Source organism: Magallana gigas, chromosome 8 (assembly GCF_963853765.1).
Source record: "Magallana gigas chromosome 8, xbMagGiga1.1, whole genome shotgun sequence".
In the NCBI taxonomy this organism is placed as follows: domain Eukaryota; kingdom Metazoa; phylum Mollusca; class Bivalvia; order Ostreida; family Ostreidae; genus Magallana; species Magallana gigas.
The window spans coordinates 28,704,679-28,725,553 of record NC_088860.1 but is presented as its reverse complement, the minus strand read 5'-3'; the positions used below and the strand labels follow the sequence as shown (position 1 = coordinate 28,725,553).

Genomic DNA, 20,875 nt, shown 5'->3' with positions numbered 1-20,875 from the left:
CTTGACCTTTGACCTTTACGTCATTTTGTTTGGCCAAGGTAAGCGCTTCCATCACAAGTGGTCCGAAGTCTCTATGATAAGTAATAAAAAAGTTGGAAGTGATTTTATGGAAATGTAAATACTTTCAGGGGCAATAACTACTAGAAGGGGGCCTCAGATCCTTTCGGTATGCATAGGTTGAAGAACCCTCTAAGTGTAATGAAGACATTGGTAAAAGTTCCAAGTCTCTATCTCTTATGGTTTCAGAGGAGTAGCGATAACAATCACTTCGTACACAAAGGGCAATAACTTTGTAAGTTCTAGGAGTTATCACGAAAAGGGTCATTTAGTACCAAAACTTTTAATGGTTAATAGCATAAAGAAAAAATTGTTTCAATACATCTAGAAACAAAAAAGCTGTCCCTAGAAAAAAAGAGAAGAAAAAAAATAAAAAACATAAGAAATACAAAAGGTCTTTCACCTGAAAGGTGGAAAGACCTAATAAACTAGTAGACTAATTGTTTACGGAACAATTAGAGGCCTTTCCACCTTCCATAACAATTTAAAAAAATTCCCGAAAATGTTGATAATTATTGAGTAATTAGAGAAAAATCAATTTACAAAAAAAAAAAAAAAAAAAATCGGTGGCGCCCACCCGGTATCGATCCGAGAACCCTAAGCTTTGTAGGCGAGAGTGTTGCCACTACGCTATTTCGCTTGTTATCTGATCGAAGGTAAAATTTGTTGAGTTGTGTAGTCAATTTGGATGAGGATAGAAAGAAGAGATGAAGCATTCTTCTGTCCATCTAAAATTGATACCCAACGCTGAGGAACCTTTAGAATAGATAGGGGCTTAGCGATTGGTTGGGAGGGCAGTATTTGTTCATCAGTTTATTCATAAAAATCAGTGCTGCTTGTAAACAATGTGGCCGGATAGCGTTGACTAAGAAATCAACAGGCCAGGTCAAACTCTGGTCGCCGGCGGGTATTTGAAGGTGTGGGAACGTCACGTCGGCTCAGCTGATGCGAATTCTCCCTGTGATTCGAAATGCACGTGCTTATAAATCTATTAACTGTCATGCATTCTTGGATTACAAGTATGGAAAATCGGAACTGAATTAAGGCCAGTCATGTATTTCAGCCAAGTCGGGAAAAAAAAAAAACTGAAAGAAAATGTAAACTAAATTCATCTAAAATCGGGGTCTGGGAAGGAAGAGTTATCTTTCGTTGCAGTTCAACACAAGTCGTCACAGGTTGCCGATAGAAATGTAAACACAGATTTTCAGTGAAATTTGAGCGTGAATTTATTAGACACAAATATCGAAGCGTTGAAATTTCGTTTCTCGGAATGAGGGTTCGATGCCGCTGAGGTGGATAACTTTCTTCAATACGGTTCATTTCGTTTGAAATTTGGCAGGCAATTAGATTCAGGTGTGAGGAACAGTCCTATGAATTTTCGCCGAGTTCTACAGAGTTTTACTGGAGCTGGAATTTTTATTTGGAGGCGTAGTCTAAAACGCGGTGTAGAGTCAAATGGCAGACAGTGTTTCACCTTTTCAAAAAATTCTGACAAACGGTTGTAACACTTTTTTAGGTTTTATTTTAAAAAGGAATATTAAATTTCAAGTTCAAATATCGAGGGTCAAGTTCATATAAGAATTCAATCCTTGTATAAAAGAAGGGGGGGGGGGGGCTAAATGTACATGTAACTAAATCTGATATATATGTTGCATACACTTATTACTCATTAGTTCTAAGAGGTCAAAGGTCAAGGTCAGGTCAAAGGTCAAGGTCAAACCTAAAAATAAAAGGGGGGGGGGGGTGTTGGTTGTTTTAAAGAGCTTATTGCACATATAAATGAATCTGAAATGTATATGTTAAATAAACTTGTAACGCATTAGTCCTTTAAGGTCAAGGTCAGGTCAAAGGTCAAGGTCAAACCTAAAAATAGAAAGGGGGGGGGGTGAATTTGTGTTTGAAAGAGCTATTCGTACATATAAATGAATCTGATATTATAGATGTTGCAGATACTTATAACACACCAGTCCTAAGAGCTCAAAGGTCAAGGTCAAAGGTCAAGGTCAAACATTAAAAAAAAGGGAGGGGGGTGTTTATTTCGTATGTGTTTGTGAAATCAATGAAATTGAAAGGGGAATTACTGCCAGAAAGGGACGTCGGACCCTTTTGGGATCAATAGATTGAAGAAACTTCTAAGTGTAATGAAGACATTGGTAAACGTTTCAAGTCTCTACCTGTTTTGGTTTCAGAGGAGTAGCGATAACAAGCATTTCGTACAAAAGGGGCAATTACTCACTAACTATTACAAGATGGGAGCTGAAGGGCTACATTTTGAAATGTCTTAAGACGTCCTACTACATCCTTGATCAAATTTCTCTATATCACCCTAAACAACAGAGATACGAAAACTCATGAATACACAGATTTTCAGATGACCTTGACCTTTGACCTTTACGTCATTTTGATCGGCCATAGAAGACGCTTCCATCCCAAGTGGTCCGAAGTCTCTGTGACAAATAGTAAAAAAGTTGGAAGTGATTTTATGGAAATTGAAATATTTCAGGGGCAATAACTGATAGAAGAGGGTCTCGGAACCTTTCGGTATGGATAGATTGAAGGAGCGCCTAAGTGAACTACAGACGTTAGTAAAAGTTTCAAGTCTCTATCTCTTATGGTTTCAAAGTAGTAGCGATAACAATCACTTCGTACACAAAGGGCAATCACTTTGTAAGTTCTGGGGGTTATCAGGAACAGGGTCACTTGGTATTACAACTTTAAATGGTCAATTACATGAAGAAAAAATTGTTTCAATATGTCTTATAATAAAAAAGGTGTCCCTTGGAAAATAGAAAAGAAAAATAATAAGAACTAGATTCGATCTCGTTGCGAGCAACGAGTGGGTCTTCCGTTCAATAATTTATTTTCACATGATTTAAATTTTTTTTTTAAATTTTCAAAAAATTTAAAATTCATCCAATCATTTCAAGAAAGATGTCATTAGACGCAGAATTCAAAGCGCAACTTAGATATTATGTTTAAAAAAAGTCTGATGTCATTTAAACACAATTTAATTAAATTTAAAATTTTCAAAAAATTGAAAATCATCCAATCAATTTGACAAAGATGTCATTAGACGCAGAATTGTAAGCACAACTTAGATATCATGTTTAAAAAATTTTCTGATGTCATTTAAACACGATTTAATTAAATTTTAATTTTTTTTTTAAATTTAAAATTCATCCAATCAATTCAACAAAGATGTCATCAGACGCAGAATTGTAAGCGCAACTTAGATATCATGTTTTGAAATTAGTTTGAGGTCAATTTAACGCGATTCAAATGAGTTTAAAATTTTTGAAAAATTTTAAATTCATCAAATCAATTCGAAAAAGATGTCATCAGACGCAGAATTGTAAGCGTAACTTAAATATTATGTTTTGAAATTAGTCTAAGCTCATTTTAACATGATTTAATTAAATTTAAAATTTTCAAAAATTTAAAAATTCATTCAAATACTTCGAGAAAGATGTCATTAGACGCAGAATTCTAAGCGCGACTTGGTTATTATGTTAAAAAATTAGTCTGAGTTCATAAGATTTAATTAAATTTTAAATTTTCAAAAAATTTCAAAATCATCCAATCAATTGGAGAAAGATGTCATTAGATGCAAAATTGAAAGAGCAACTTAGTAATCATGTTTGGAATTTAGTCTGAGTTCATTTTAACGCAATTTAAATGAAATTAAAAATTTTTAAAAAGTTTAAATTCATCCAATCAACTCGAGAAAGATGTCATTAGACGCAGATTTATAAGCACAACTTTGATATCACGTTTTAAAATTAGTCTGAGGTCATTTTAAAGCGATTTAAATGAGTTTAAAAAATTTTAAAAATTTAAATTCATTCGATCAATTCGAGAAAGATGTCATCAGACTCAGACTTGTAAGCGCAACTTAGATATCCTGTTTTAAAATTAGTCTGAGGTCATTTTAATGCAATTTAAATTAGTTTAAATTTTTTTAAAAAATTAAAATTCATCCAATCAATTCGAGAAAGATGTCATCACACTCAGAATTGTAAGCGTAACCTAAATATTATGTTTTGAAATTAGTCTGAGGTCTTTTAAACACGATTTAATTAAATTTAGAATTTTCAAAAAATTTAAAAATCATCCAATCAATTCGAGAAAGATGTCATTAGAGGCAGAATTTTAAGTACAACTTCAATATTACATTTAAAAATTAGTATCAGGTCAATTTATTAAGATTTAATTAAATTTAAATTTTTTAAAAAATTTATAATTTATCCATCAATTCGAAAAAGATGTCATCAGACGCAGAATTGTAAGTGCAACTTGGATAGTATGTTTTAAAACTAGTCTGAGATCATTTTAACACGATTTAATTAAATTTTAAATTTTTAAAAAAATTAAATTTCATCCAATTAATTCGAGAAAAATTTCATTGGACACAAAATTGTAAGCGCAACTTAAATATTATGTTTTAAAATTAGTCTGAGGTCATTTTATTACGATTTAATTGAATTTAAAATTTTCAAAAAATTTAAATTTCATCCCATCAATTGGAAAAAGATTTTATTAGACGTAGAATTAAAGTGCAACTTAGATATTATATTATGTTTTAAAATTAGTCTGAGGTCATCATAACACATTTAATATGAGTTTTAAAATTTAGCTTCCCTACTCGGAATTTCCAGACAATGATTTTTCTCGTGATGCTAGATTATCATGTCCTCTATCATTCCTGAAATTTTCAGCTTTCTATCTTTTCTCGCTTTAAAATAGATGTGGGGACAATGAAAACTCATCGAAAGTGTGTTCTATATTTTGACCCCGGCTAGCTTCCGTACTCAGAATTTCCCGACAATGATTTTCCTCGGGAGGCTAGACGATCATGTCCTCTATCATTCCTGAAAATGTCAGCTTTTTATCTTTGGACGTTTTTGAGGAGATGCGTGGACAAGACGTTTTCGTCAAAAACGTGTCCTATATTTTGACCCCAGCTAGCTTCCGTACTCGGAATTTCCGGACAATGATTTTCCTCGGGAGGCTAGACGTTCATGTCCTCTATCATTCCTGAAAATTTCAGCTTTCTATCTTTGGACGTTTTTGAGGAGATGCGTGGACAAGACGTTTTCGTCAAAAACGTGTACTATATTTTGACCCCAGCTAGCTTCCGTACTCGGAATTTCCGGACAATGATTTTCCTCGTGAGGCTAGACGTTCATGTCCTCTATCATTCCTGAAAATTTCAGCTTTCTATCTTTGGTCGTTTTTGAGGAGATACGTGGACAAGAACTTTTTAAAAAATGACAAAATGGCGGATAAGTCCGAACCGGAAGTGATTTTAACAAAATAAAAAAAAGCGTATCAAGTTTATATAATAATAGATAGATGCTGAAAATTTGACAAAAATCGGACCACCCATCTCCGAGAAATCTTCTGCACAAAAATTGTAAAGAAAAGAAAAAGAAAAAAAAAAAGTGAAAAAGAAACATTACAATAATAGAAGGGTCTTCCGCTGAAGACGGAAGACCCTAATAAAAAACATCAAGAAAACAAAAGGTCTTTCACCTGAAAGGTGGAAAGACCTAAAAACATAAAGAAAACAAAAGGTCTTTCACCTGAAAGGTGGAAAGACCTAAAAACATAAAGAAAACAAAAGGTCTTTCACCTGAAAGGTAGAAAGACCTAAAAAACATAATACAAAAGGTCTTTCACCTGAAAGGTGGAAAGACCTAAAAACAGAAGAAGTACAAAAGGTCTTTCACCTGAAAGGCGGAAAGACCAAATAAGTTGCTTTTGTTCACAATATTTAATTGCTTGCCGGAATGTTTGTACATCATGATTTTTACTTTAGAAGGTAAAAAAGGAAAGATTACGTACCATTAACTTTGTTCCATGTTCATATTGAAAAATACTGTTGTTTAAGTTGATCAATCGTTGCTTCAAAAAATGATCAGTATCAAACGACTGACAAACATACGCATACGAAGTACAAACAGATTTTGATAAGAAAAAACTGCACAATTGTGTATTGGTGACTTTATCATTGTGCTCTAGAAATAAATACAGGTAACTGTTCATTTTTAACAAACGTGAATAGCCATGGTAGTAGAAATGCACAAATATACAAACGCAGCAGCGCAAGCTATGCAGCATATAGTATTTTGTCTGTTAAGCATTCTGATGAATGTCCCTGAAGAAAACATCAATACGCATTCTACTAATGTGGTCCCAAATATGGGGTATCACCTGAAAAAACGGTACTCACTGCTTCCAATTCAATGGGACGTACCTCTCTTTTGAACACTGACAATGGGGTATTTAAAAAGGTTGATATAAGTCCTCATATGCAATATTTTTTTAAAGTGAGCGTAGAAATTGAAGTTCAGACATAATTGTCCATATTAATTTCATAAATTCTGAAAAATCATTCAAAATGAGTTTCCAAAAGACAATTCAAAATGGTATATATTTTCAATACGCTTTGTATACACTGAAACTTGTAGTAGCCCACAATGCCTTGCAACTCATTCACCTGATTGGTTTGTCGATAAAAGTAAACAGATGGCTAATTTAGTATGCAAATTTATGCTGACGTCACAAAATATAGTGGTCTCGACCTGTTAAAAAGAAACACACTCTAATCTCTTTCTTATGGACAAATATCGGAAGTTCTTACTTCACACAAAGATTGCTTCTGACCTAAGGATGTGTCATGACCTTGACCAAAGGTCATTTGGGCAAGGGCAAGGTCACTGGGAGAAAAGTGAAAATTGATTAGAGTAATGTTTGTGAACAAAAGGATGCAAATGTCCTCATGCATTAATGGTTAACTTGAAATAAAATGGAATTAAAAGAATAGAAATTGGTTTGTGTACTCATATTAGCATTAACAGTTTTAAAAAAATAGAGCAGTTGTTATTTATAGAAAATAGACGGTGAAATAGATTCATTCAATATTTTCTATAATAGAAAAAATACATGAGTTATAATTTTTTCTTAGCAGGGGGTAACAATTGTAAGCTTGCTCACAGTATTTCTAGTTTTGTATTAACCAAAGATGTCCAATCCAAGGTATCTGCCAGTAATGCTTGATGAATCATCCTATAATGAGTATTCATCAACCCGCGTTCTTGGTTACCCCGGTCTGGAAAGTTCTATCCATCAAAACTAAAATTACGCATTCAAGAAATGAATTGTCTTATTTTATTTTTTTCAGCATTTGTCAAATCTTAATTTCTCTGTATACTGTAGATTCCTTATTTTACGCGAGTACTTAATTCCGCGATTCAACGGTTTTCCATCAAATCGCGAGAACATAAAATCGCGAATGCCGAAATGTTATCATAGTTTCATGTAGTTTACATATGTCTGAAAATTAAAAGCGATATTTGAAAATTCGCGTGACGTGCTTCTCGCGATTTTACGCGGATATTTATTCCTCGCGTTTAATTAGGAATTTACAGTACTCTAAAAAGATCCCAGTAAAAATATATGCACTCTTTGCATAGTCATTCAATATCATTTCATTGTAAGCATATATTTTGATGCAAACTCTCACTGACCTCTATCTGCCAAAGCGTGTCCACCACTTTACTCTCAGTTTTAGTTCACCTAAGCTGAAAGCTCAAGTGAGCTATTCTGATCACAGTTTGTCTGTGGTCCTTTTGTCTGTCCATCTTTCTGTAAACTTTTCATATTTTCAACATCTTCTCTAGAACCACTGGACCTATTTCAACCAAACTTGACACAAAGCATCCTTAGGCAAAGGGGATTCAAAGTTGTGAAAATTAAGGACCACACTCTTTTACAAGGATAGATAATAAGGACTTATTGAGCATTTTCAAGAATTTTTAAAAAATCTTCTCAAGAACCATAAGGCCAGGAAAGCTGAAACTTGTGTGGAAGCATCCTTAGATAGTGTAGATTCAAAGTTGTGAAAATCGTGACCCCTGTGGGTAGGATGGAGCCACAATGGGGGGGGGGGGTCGAATTTATACATGAAAATATGTAGAGTAAATCTTTAAAATTCTTCTTCTCAGAAACTGTTAGGCCAGGAAAGCTGAAACTTATGTGGAAGCATCCTCAGGAAGTGTAGATTAAAAGTTGTGAAAACAACCATAACCCCCCCCCCTCCCATTGTTAGGGTGGGGCAAAATGGGAGTTTGGTGGAATTTCACATAGAAATATATAGAGTAAATCTTTAAAAATCTTCTTCTCAGAAACTGTTAGGCCAGGAAAGCTGAAACTTATGTGGAAGCATCCTCAGGAAGTGTAGATTAAAAGTTGTGAAATCAACCATAACCAACCAACCAACCAACCAACCAACCCCCCCCCCCCCCCCCCCCCCCCCCCCGATGTTAGGGTGGGGCAAAATGGGAGGTTGGTGGAATTTTTTTACATAGAAATATATAGAGTAAATCTTTAAAAATCTTCTTCTCAAGAACCATTTGGCCAGGAAAGCTGAACCTTATGTGAAAGCTTTCTCAGGTTGTGTAGATTCAAAGTTGTAAAAATCATTACCCTTGGGGGTAGGGTGGAGCCACAATCAGGGGTTTTCCTACGGTTTTTAAACTGGGGCAAGGGTTGGTATAATTGGTAAAATTGACGCGTAAACTGTTCAAATTGGGAAAATTACAAAAAAATACTACTTTCATTTGAGGACCAACCTCTGGCAAAATTTTATACTTTATTACCCCCCCCCCCCCCCCCCCCCCCCCCCGAAATTAGTGAGAAGTTTGTAAGACATAATTTATTATTACAATGTAACAATGACATATAAAGATTTTAAACCTAATCTTTAAATAATAAGAGATACTAAAATAAAATTGAACACTTACATTCAAAGATGAAAGAAAATACTTTTTTTCCTAATTTTCTAAAAGTTGATTTAATTTAATTCATGCATTTCTACCTTTTATAGATGAAATGTTTCTTAATTATGTAAGCGAATTGACAAACATGGAAAAGAATAATTTTTTGCAAAATGGCAATGATATTTGCATTTTGAGGTATTTAAGTCCTAACCCTTTGACCCAATTACAACCATTATAACTACATAGAAGTCACCGGGTTCACAGGTGTGTGACTGTCAGTCAATATATTGGGTCTCAATAGCTCAGTGGTTAAAGGTCATATGAAACGATATCCTGACCATAGTGAGTTATATACGGGAATGAGTTCATATGTGCCTATTTAATAAGACTGAAATTGTTTTTTGAATATTTTATGCAAAATGTGAGCGCCACAGTCGATCAAAATCACTTAATCGGGAAAAGGAACATTGACTTACGCGGCTTACCTCCCTTGCTTATGACGTCAGTAAGACCCAATGGCCTTATAAAGCTATGTTGTGAATACAAATATCCATTTTGCAGCATATTAAAAGAAAAAAAATACTATTTTAAATAAAAACTTGTATAATTATACAATAATCAACCACGGCAGTATTTTTTCTCTCAAAATTTGAAATCGTGTGCATTTATATTTAATAGCATGTACATATTCAGTTTAGAGAAGTCGCGGAGAATGAATGATTTTCTTCATAGATCTTCATGCAAGTACAATATCATTTTAATATATGCATGACCTATATATGTTTTATTTCATTCTTTTTAATGAAATTGTCAAATTAAAAAATAACTGATCGTTTTTCCCATTTGCACGTTCATGCAATTTATTAAGATTTTTTTTAAGCAACTTATATAGGCCTCGTGGCGCCTCATTCGCTTCACGATTATACTGTTTGTTTCGATTTCAAATTCACAATTATGTTACCATTTAATTATTTTTAGTCTATCAATTAAATGTTTTGATTTTGAAACATGTACTTGTATTTGCCTCGGTGTTTTGATTTTACAACGTGTATGTGCGGTGTTTTGATTTTACAACGTGTATGTGCGGTGTTTACTCACAGATCCCTTCTATCTCACTTTCTTCCGCAATTTTTTCTTTCGTTCTTTTATTATTATTGATGCTTGTTCTTAATAAAATCTGTTCATTATCTTCACATTCGTTTACAACTATTTTTATCAAACAACCGATTTATTTTACCGATACATTTCGAAATCTTTCGCGATCTAATTTTAAAAAATATTTTTAGAAATATTTTGCAGTATTTCACAGCAGCTTTTAAATACAAACTATGTACACAATGCCTCAAACATTTTCATTGGCATGCCTTATACCTTTTTTATGTGACAAAATAAATCAAATGAATCAATTCCCTTTAAATGTAGCTCAATCATTATATGTATCGAAGAAGAAAATGATGTTTCTATTTCAAAATCATCAGGATAATTCATTAATTGGCTCTTAATGTTTGGAGCATTTCTTCTGTTAAATTTTCAATGCAGTACGGGATCTTCATTATGATTTTACTCTGGTGAGAAGCTGATCAATATTAGATTTATTCATTAACGAAACTAAGTCATCTGTACTACGAAATCAAATGATCTCATTTGAAAAGAAAGACACTCTCATATATGCAAAAATTACTAAAATCAAAACGATAAACTACCGTAAAATTACACTAGTTTTGATGCATTGTTTACATCGGTGGGTCTGTGTGACGTCATAAATCCACAAAATCAAGAACGATAAGCGGGGAAGAATTTTTTCAGGTGCTGAGTTTTCAGTGTTATTTCTCAGTAATGCAAAGGCAAAAAAATCTTACATCACTAAGTAAATTCGCGTTGATAGTACGTAACCAAGCCCGAGTTAAATTCATAATACAACATTGTTTTATTGTACCATACTTGACTCATAACATCATATATTTCTTTCCCAACAACCAATGATTAAAAAAAAATTATCGCTGTATTTTGATGAACGATGTTTTCTCCTTTAGCGGATCATTTTCTCCATTACCGAATCACGTGATATACAGCTGATTAGTTTTTGTTAGGGACAGTGTCGAAATATTTTTTTTAAGTTTTAATATGCTTTTAAGCATGAATAAGCAAAATGGAAATGCTAATATTTTTTTTCATTTTGAGTTAAGTGTTCATTCTATTGAAACCGACAATTCATGAAAAAATAACAATGAATTCAAAGGTAAAAAAAATGACTGCATGATTTGCAAACTTTGATCCACCAATTTATTAAAAATCAATTAGTTTTTAGTCATTGTAAGTCATCAATATTGTCAATTTTATGAGATACGTGTATATGAACATCTTTTTATGAAATTACAAAGAAATATACAATGGCATGTAAATGGATCAAGAAAAAAACCGAAATACAACATGTATGAGGGTTTGCCAAAAATTGCATAGACAAGTGACGTTATTCAGTTCATAGAACTCACAGAATGATGAAGTTTGTGTCGCAACGGGTTTAAGTTATTTGCATTGAAATTATGTGTCAACATTGATTGTATCAGATTGGGTTTTTATAACATATACTACATCATAAATTTTTAATGCGGCGCAACGACACTTAAAAAAAATAAAACTTGAAGAATATCGTGAGGAAAATAACTCACGAATAAAAAATTAAAAAAAAAAAAGAAGAAAAAAATGAATTTACATTTCTGCATTTTTTTTTATTTATTCAAAAAAAATAGCCATTCCGAATTTTTTAAAGATTTTTTAGCACGTATGTTAGAAAGGTTGAAATTTAAATATATACACACGGTAACTAATTATAAAAAAAGGTTTTAAAAGATCTAGAAGCATATCCAAGGGTGATTTTAAAGTAAACAAATTAAAATACACAAAATTGCCTAGAAATGTGTTTAGTGATTGTATAATTAAGCAACCAAAAAAAAAAACAAACAAAAACAGGACCCAGTATTGACATCCAGCAATAAAAAAAGAAGACCCCCACCGATAGAAATGGAAGAACAAATACCAGGAAGACAGACGTTTTGAATCGGGGATCATTTGTACTATGAAATATTTTAAATCAAATCTAGAAATGTATAGTGAATGACTGAATGTGCAAACTGGATGGGTGTTCAAGGAAAATAAATATTTTCCATGACCTGTACATGTATGGAATCAGCGATCGTTTGTACTTATGAAAATTTTTTAAAACAAAAATAAAAAAGTATAGTGAATCTGCAAACTGGATCCATGTTCAAGGAAATTAATTTTTTTATGAAATAAACTACTAAATGACATCGAATACGAATAACTTTAATTTGAAAGGCATGGGTTTTTAAATCAATAAATATCCGTATTAATTGATACAGGGAATTGGGGAAACCAAACTATGGTTGAAATCATAATCGAATGGAAAAATGTTTGACCCTTTTAGTGCTTGTAGACAGATAATTTTATTAAACATCTATACCAAATATGCTTACATACAATGAGCCGTTCACATGCATCAGAGCTTAACCGAAAAGTGAAAGTAGTCAGCTGCACGCATGCTTTTTGTCTGCGTCTTCAAAAAGCTTGTTCATGTTTGTTTAGAAATTACGACATAAAACAAGATAAAATTTAATAATTTCATGATAAATTAATTCTACATGACAGGATATGCTAAGTTAAGTATTGAACCTTTAATAGAAAAATACAGAATTGTTTATCTGAAAGTGATTCGGTAATGGAGACGATTCGTTAATGGCAACCTCACTGTATATAAGGTCAATGATCAAAATTTCGAGATATTTTATCTTGAATCGGTTTTATGTATTTTAAAGATTTTTCCAATCGCGTGCCAGCCAGTGATATAAATTTAAAGACGAGTAAATACAACCATAAAATATGTAAAATGATATGAAAAAATATATAAAAACTTTTTTATATTTATTTCTTTCTTTTAAAAAAGTTTTTAAGGTAGTCCTATACTCGGCACTAAATGGGCTCAATCATTAAAAGCTTAGCTTTAAATGATAAATATACATTCTAGCAATACATATACACAAGAAAATATGTATGTTTACATGCTAGTTTGTTTGTTATCACCTCTCAGACGGGTGTACCCCCTTGCGAAAATTATTGACAATTATGAAATTTGCCAGACGTCCGTTTTTCCTAAAAATAATTACCCATTTTGGGTAAATTAGAACTGAACATACAAAATAGAGTATAAACATTTATTTAATCCATATCTCATCAATAATTTTGTGAAAATTTTTGTAAGTAAGTACGCTTTATGGACCTGATGTATCAAAATAGAATACACAAAATGCAATGCTAGTATCGCGTTTGGTAATTTTTTTACTATTTTATGGACTCAAACTTAAATTCATGGTGTTTATTCTATAGATTGACATCTTAGAAAAAAGATTTGGTAAAATAAATTATATGTTGACGGACTACTTTTCACGCTATAAGCTCTAAACCAAGTAGACCCTGACGAAAAAATCCGTAAAAATCACATTTTGCTACAGTTTTCTACCTAGATCTGTCAACAATGTTAGATATTATTTAAACATAAATTAATTGACGATTGATTAAATTCGAAATAGCTTCTGTCTCTAAATTCAAACCGGTTTTAGTAAAAGAAAAAGAAAAATTCGGGGGGGGGGGTCAAAACAAAGAAGATATAGGCATACCTGAGATCCTGGTTAATCAGAAACTTCGTTTTTCATTTTACTTTAACAGAATCGAGTTTCTCAACATTAATCATTTCTATCTCTCATAGAATACATATATTACCGTTCTAGTTGCTTATAATTGCCATTGTTTACAACAGCGATGTAGTGCAAAATCAATACCGGGTATCAAAAACGCTTTGTAAAAGTCGAACCAATATTGTAAAATCCGTATTATGACGTAGTGCGATACTCGGACTACTTTAAGAGAAAATAAGAAAATGAAATAATTAGTCCGAATTTCCTCTGTTTCAATTTTAATCTACCTTTGTCAAAGCATATCTTCCTCAAATAAACAAATCATGGATATCAATATCAATATTTGTTAATAACGTTGTTATTTTGTTTTTTTAAAACAACTTTGGACTTCAGATATTGAACTTTGTAAAAATATTTTTTTAAATCTCAAACCCTGAGTAAACGTAATCCTTAAAGCGCTGGCATGGTACACCAGAGGCCCTGGGTTGAGACCTGACTTTTCACCACTTGTGACATTTGGTGCCCAATGTACAAATCCCACGGTCGCTCCCTATGATCATGTTTCATGACATTTCCTTAACTCGTAGAGTTAACGTTCTACTCGTAAATTCGAGGACGAATTTCTACCAAAGCACAGACACCTGAATTTTTATCAATCAGTCGCTTAATAAGTCTTATATCAAAAAATTCTACCCCTACTATATATAAAAACACAAGGTGTGCAACGCCATTTTGACCTCTTCGTCGATTCAGGCTTCAATTTGCCACATAAATCAGATATGCCTACCGGTTTGCGTGTAACATTGAGTTCAAATGTGAATCTGAATAATTGCATGCATCAAGATTTAGCATTGATTTTATTAAAGAATTAAAGAAATTGTGATTTTAACTTGAATGTTATTTATTTTGATTTTTTTATATAAAAATTTATGTGTATTTCTACTCATATTTGAGTTAAGAAGACATTTTATAAATAAAAATATCACTTTAGGTTTTTAGTGCGATCATTTCAAGCGAGTTAAAGTGAAAGTAGAGAAGCAGAAAGTTTATACAGCAAGGGAAAATACTTTTTTGAAGCAGTGCCCTGCTATCTAATATTAGTTTGCATTGTAAGGGAGTTGTATTGATGCCCGGTAGGATTAAATTGTGTATATAAGTCTGCCGTGCAATGTTGTACATTTGCACATTTAAACATGTAAAGGCCTGCCATGCTGCATAGTATTTAATCCATAAAACCTATCTTTGTTTGTAATAATCAAAATTGGATGAAATTATCTGTAATCATTTTTAGTAGATATCTATTCATATATTGAAACAATAGAATATTTTGTTTTGGGTAGGGTTGATATTGAATGTTTGAAAAAAGGGGGGGGGGGGGTCTTTAGGTTATACAAATGTGTTGTGCATGAAGATGTATAGTTGTTTGTTGTCTGTCTCTCCTCTCTCTCTCTCTCTTTCTCTCTGAGTTTTAAACATATGGCTGCTTGAAATTGCAAATGTTGGGGATAGTGTGTTTGATACATGTATAATTAAATTCAAAACATTTTAGTTTAGATCACCATGTAAATTGAAATGGAACTTCATCAAAGACCCACAACAGTGAGACACACTTGACGTAAGTAAAATTTATTTTCTTAACAATGATGTTTAATTACACTTGTCCAAGTTTAAAAGAAGGAACCTGCAAAAACTATATACCCAGTCTTTGACATGCAGATGATTTAGAATATCAAATATAGGGAAACTTTACATTGATTATACATATTTCACACTTCACAGACTTACTGGGTAATTTTTCTTCTTCTAGATTTTAAACTCTAGTTAATTAGGCCTATAAAAAAAATTGTGTGTTTAGGGTAACACTGATGAAAAATTAGGTTAGGTAGGTAGGGATTTTTTTAAATTTTATCATATTTTAAATATATTAAAAATAGATTTTTTAATACATGTAGAAATAATATAAAATTCACAATCGGATAAAAACAGACATCTAAAAATGAAGGATCGGGGCATTTTTGTAGGTTAGGTCGGGTTACCCTAAACAAACAACTTTTTTTTAGGCCTTGTAGACTCTTTTCCATTGGATATGTTTTTCTATAACTTTAGTTGAATTTGTTATCATGGTTACCATATACAAGAGTAAAAAAAAACATATAAGGAAGTTTCTTTTCCTTATGACATATCTTTAATGGGTTAAATCATTTTCCTTATGACATATCTTTAATGGGTTAAATCATGGTGCATTTCTTCTGAAATTAGGCAAATTCACAATTGGATAAAAACAGACATCTAAAAATGGTAGGATCGGGGCATTTTTGTAGGTTAGGTCGGGTTACCCTAAACACACAACTTTTTCTTTTAGGCCTTACACAAGTAAAAACAACTCATCACTATGACGTCATTATGGTGTCATAGGATCCATTGATAGATAGGGAAATTCCTATACTTTTCTATTTTACCTTTTTCATAGGGTATTTGAAAACAATTCTTTTTTTGTGCTATTAAAATTTGGAATCCTGATTCTATATAGTGTCTAGAGTGAATATATAAGCTTAGATTGTAAATAACCACAGTGACTGTTTTATATTGGGTAAATCCCTGTAACTATTTTTAGAATCAGTAGGACAACAAAGTACTGCCATTTATTGGGACATTTTAAATCAGAATGCTTGACACATGTCAGAAAAGAGGATTTGCAATTTTCAAAGCAAGTGTCAAAATTGAATTATCATTTGAAATTGAAATTGTTTGATGTCCACTCTTTCCAAAACTGAAATTCCCTACTTTTACTTTCATTTTCAGAGTTTTTCAACACAGACACATTTATCCGGAAAATGAATCTGGCTTCACACCACAAAGTTTTAACAGGACAGAGACAATTTGATGAGCTTTCATTCAAAAGGTTCCTCGTTGCTGAATGAAAATTAGGGCTGGAGCTATGTACCCGAATGTTAACATTACCGCCTATCGAAAATGCATGAGTGGACTATAACCATATATATATATATATATATATATATATATATATATATATATATATATATATATATATATATATATATATATATATATATATATATATATATTTGTCTTATCTTAAAATTGTTTACGTATACAATGAACATGTGATATGCATGTAAAATTTACCTGGAAATGAATCAATATGTATTTATATAAAAGATAAACCATATCTCAAACAAATTAAAAAATGTTGATCTGTTAAATAGTTTTATTTCGAGAAGACTGTTTTCTGACTGGAATCTGAACTTTATATAATTTGATTTATTTTTCAATTTTATAAAGCTTAAAATCTTGTTTTCACAGAAAATGAAGGTTTTCTTAAAGTGAATTAAATTGTAGATTAATGTATAGATTTTACATTGGTTAATAAAAATACAGGCACGTAGCATCAGGGGGGGGGGGGGGGGTGCAGGGGGGGGCCTACGATGACCATGATTGAACATTTAGTGGTCAAATTCCAGAGTTATATTTTATTTCTAAATAAAGCAACATAACTGTCAGAAGGAATATTGTGATGCAGTCTCCAAGATTGATAACTGTCAGAAAGAATATTGTGATGCAGTCTCCAAGTCCTGAGTCGTCCACATGGGTATGATGCATCGCTCACGCATAATAAATTCATGGCCTAAAGGTTACAAAGGTTAAATAGCATTACATGACTAACTTGCAGGGCCTTCATTGCGGTCACGGGATGCCAAATATGACAATCTGCTGATAACTTGTATGTATATTTTCAGTTTAGAATATATAAAGCAAATAATGGCTTTATAGCGGCGATACACAATATTTCATACAAATAGACATCAGTAAGAAAATATAAATAAAAGCAGTAAATTCTTATTTTTGGATGGGGTCGGTCCTATATGACACACCAAGAAGTGCAGGCAAATTATCATACCGCGCTAACGCGCGGTATCCAATTTGTCTGCACCGCTTGGTGTGTCTAAGCACCCCTGCAAATGTGTTCGGAATGTTTTCTTTATCGTTGCTAAGTATGTAATAAATCCAGAGGTGCTCGAATGAAAGTTCACGAGTCAGAGTTCCCCGAGATTTGTTCAGTTCCTGTGAAATTCGAGCGGAAGAATAAGTGTTCGGATAATATTCTTAAAATACGTAAATACTTGTCGTTTTTCATATCACATCCTACTTTGATTTATGTTAAAACATGAAATTCCTTTAAGGCCGTATGTCTTATCCCACCATCTAGCGGTTATTAGTTATAGTTATCGTTCGTGTTCAACCACGTGTAGATTGGTTGAAAATATAAACATTGGGTTGCTTAATAAAATCATAGCCATGTTTGATGCTTGTTGTGTGCAATACTATGTTTTTTTTAAAGTAATGGGTAAAAACTTAGTATATCGAGCCATTTTTAAGGAACATTCTGCATAAAATAGTATAGTCTGTTTAAATATCGATGATGTTACTAGGTTAGGCGCGGATCGAAAACTAATCCTTAAGGGGATCTCTACAAGCATGTTAATTGTTGCTACAGCAGACAAAAACTGTTTTTTTATTGTCACATTTATTTCTAGACCACGTTTTATCCACCAATTAATGAAGATAAAGTTTAAAATCAATAAACCTCTAGATTTTATATTTGATTACAAATACCTATCGATTCTATGAAATAGATTATAAACACGAGGCATGATTTTACTGCGAAACTGAAAGGGTCAAATAAAAACCACGTGGTCTAAAATTTAAATGACAATAACATTCGCATTCAAAAATGAGCATTTAAAGGTTACGAGGCACCCCTTGCGAATGTGTTCTGAATGTTTTCTTTATCGTTGCTAAGTATGTAATAAATCAGGAGGTGCTTGAATGAAAATTCACGAGTCAGAATTCCCCGTGATTTGTTCAGTTCCTGTGAAATTCGAGCGGAAGTATAAGTGTTCGGATAATATTCTCAAAATACGTAAGTATTGGTCGTTTTTCATATCACACTCTACTTTGATTTATGTTGAAACATAAAAATCTATTAAGGTATCTGTCTTATTTCATTATCTAGTGGTTATTTAAACTAAACGATGATATTCAGAACAGAGTTATCGTTAGTGTTTAACCACTTTACACGTGGTCGACAATAATCTAAGATAATCTAAAAATCTACACGTGGTCGACAATATAAACACTGGGTTGCTCAATAAAATTATAGCCATTGGTTTGATGCTTTTGGTTTGCAATTCCACACTTTAAAAAAAGTGCTTGTCTGTTTTGTATTAAAACTTCGTTTATCGAGCCATTTTCAAGGAACATTCTGCATAAAATAGTATAGTCTGTTTCACTATGCTATAACTAGGTCAGGCGCATATCGAAAATTTATCCTTTGGGGGGTCGCTAGTAAGCATGTCAATTGTTGCTACAGCAGAAAAACCTATATTTCCAATTGTCACATTTATTTCCAGAACTCATTTTAACTACCAACTAATGAAGATAAAGATTAAAATCAATAAACGTACGTCTAGATTTTATATTTGACTACAAGTACTTAGATTCTATGAAATAGACTCTGAACATGAGGCACGGTGTAAAAACCACATGGTCAAAATTTAAATGACAATAACATTCGCAGGGTTGAAAGTTTATGTAAAACGTGCCATACATGACTTAGTATAGACACCCTGTGTTCGGAGTGTTTTCTTTATCGTTGCTAAATATGTGATAAATCCAGAAGTGCTCGAATGAAAGTTCACGAGTCAGAGTTCCCCGAGATTTGTTCAGTTTCTGTGAAATTGGAGCGGAAGTATAAGTGTTCAGATAATATTCTCAAAATATGTAAGTATTGGTCGCTTTTCATATCACATCCTACTTCGTTTTATGTTAAAACATGAAAATCTATTAAGATATATGTCTTATTTCATCATCTAGTAGTTATTTAAACAGAACGATGATATTCAGAACGGAGTTATCGCTCGTGTTTTTAACCACTCTACACGTGGTTGACAATATAAACAATGGGTTGCTCAATAAAATTATAGCCATGTTTGATGCTTTTGGTGTGCTCTTTAAAAAAAAAAGTATGGTGTTGTTTGTATAAAACTCAGTAAATCGAGCCATTTTCAAGGAACATTCTGCAGAAAAATTGATTCTGATACTAGGTCAAGCGTGCATCGAAAATTAATCCTTTGGGGAATCGCTAGTAAGCATGTTAATTGTTGCAACAGCAAAAAACCCATATTTTCTATTGTCACGTTTATTTTTTGAACTCACTGTATCCACCAATTAATGAAGATAAAGTTTAAAATCAGTGAACGTTTAGATTTTATTTTTGATTACAAGTACCTATATTCCATGAAATATAAACACTAGGCATGATTTTTACTGAGAAACTGAAAGGACCACGTTGTTTAAAATTTAAATGACAAAAACATTCGCAGGGCGTGTGTGGCAACGCACTTTGAAAAAATTAGACACTTTAAACAATTTTTTAACTGTTTAAAGTGCGATAACGTTTTGGGTAGCCAATTTGGGTCACCTCTAGTCTGAAAATTCTGCACCAAATATTAATTCTAGTATTACTCTAGTAAATGAGAATATAAGTATATGTGGTTACATGATAAACTTTTCAATTCAGTGGAACAGTTTGTTAAAAATATTTTCTGGATAGGTGTTGGCGCATTTGAAAGCGTCGACCGATTTAAACGCCGTAGCCCCGGGTTTGAGTCTGGTCCGTCGCTATCGCGGTATATAACATTACACTCTCCACCCATGGTACCTGGCAAATGAGACGAGCTGGTTAAGTTGAATGTAAAGCATTAGCACCGTAATTTGGCAACTCTGCTTGATGCTCCCCAGGGAGCTGAGAATGCAATGGATTGTACGGGTCTGGCCAGGGGATATTATGTAGAAGTCGTGCGGGCTTTGCGAACCCTACCTTTACAAATAAAACTTCAAATTTTCAATACGTCAGATTGTTCAATTTTGGGTCTACACTAACAGAGTAAAGTGAAATATTGATAATGTTTATTGAAAGTTTTTGGATGGTTTTCTGTAAATACAAAATTTACAATATGAAATATTATGATTTTTGTTTTTTCACACACTAAGTTTGATGAAACTGTCATTATTTAAATTTTTACCAACCAGAAATAGTATCGATTCTAAATTATTCAATTTGAAGTTACCTGAAAGTTAGTTCAAAAACAAAAACGACGAACGACTGACTATAGAGATGAACACCGCTCGTAATTAGGCACCGTCACACAGGTACTAGAATCTTAGATTCCTTAGATTCCGTTACACCCGATTACACACCTGAAACTCGTGATGAAATGTAAAGCTTAGTTCTGCTAAGCAACATGT

General features: G+C 32.6%; 2 protein-coding genes across 2 annotated transcripts in view; one reads left to right on the top strand and one right to left on the bottom strand.

Moving 5' to 3' along the window:
- Window positions 1–16,708, top strand: part of LOC105348138 (uncharacterized) — a 94,269-nt gene extending 77,561 nt beyond the window's left edge. Inside the window, exon 4 of the mRNA XM_034461257.2 lies at window positions 16,349–16,708. The gene's annotated coding sequence lies outside the window, so the exon portion shown is untranslated. The remainder of the gene's footprint in view (window positions 1–16,348) is intronic.
- The window catches only part of LOC105331626 (uncharacterized), a gene marked incomplete in the record, with an annotated part of 138,533 nt that overhangs the window by 102,797 nt on the left and 14,861 nt on the right, over window positions 1–20,875 (bottom strand).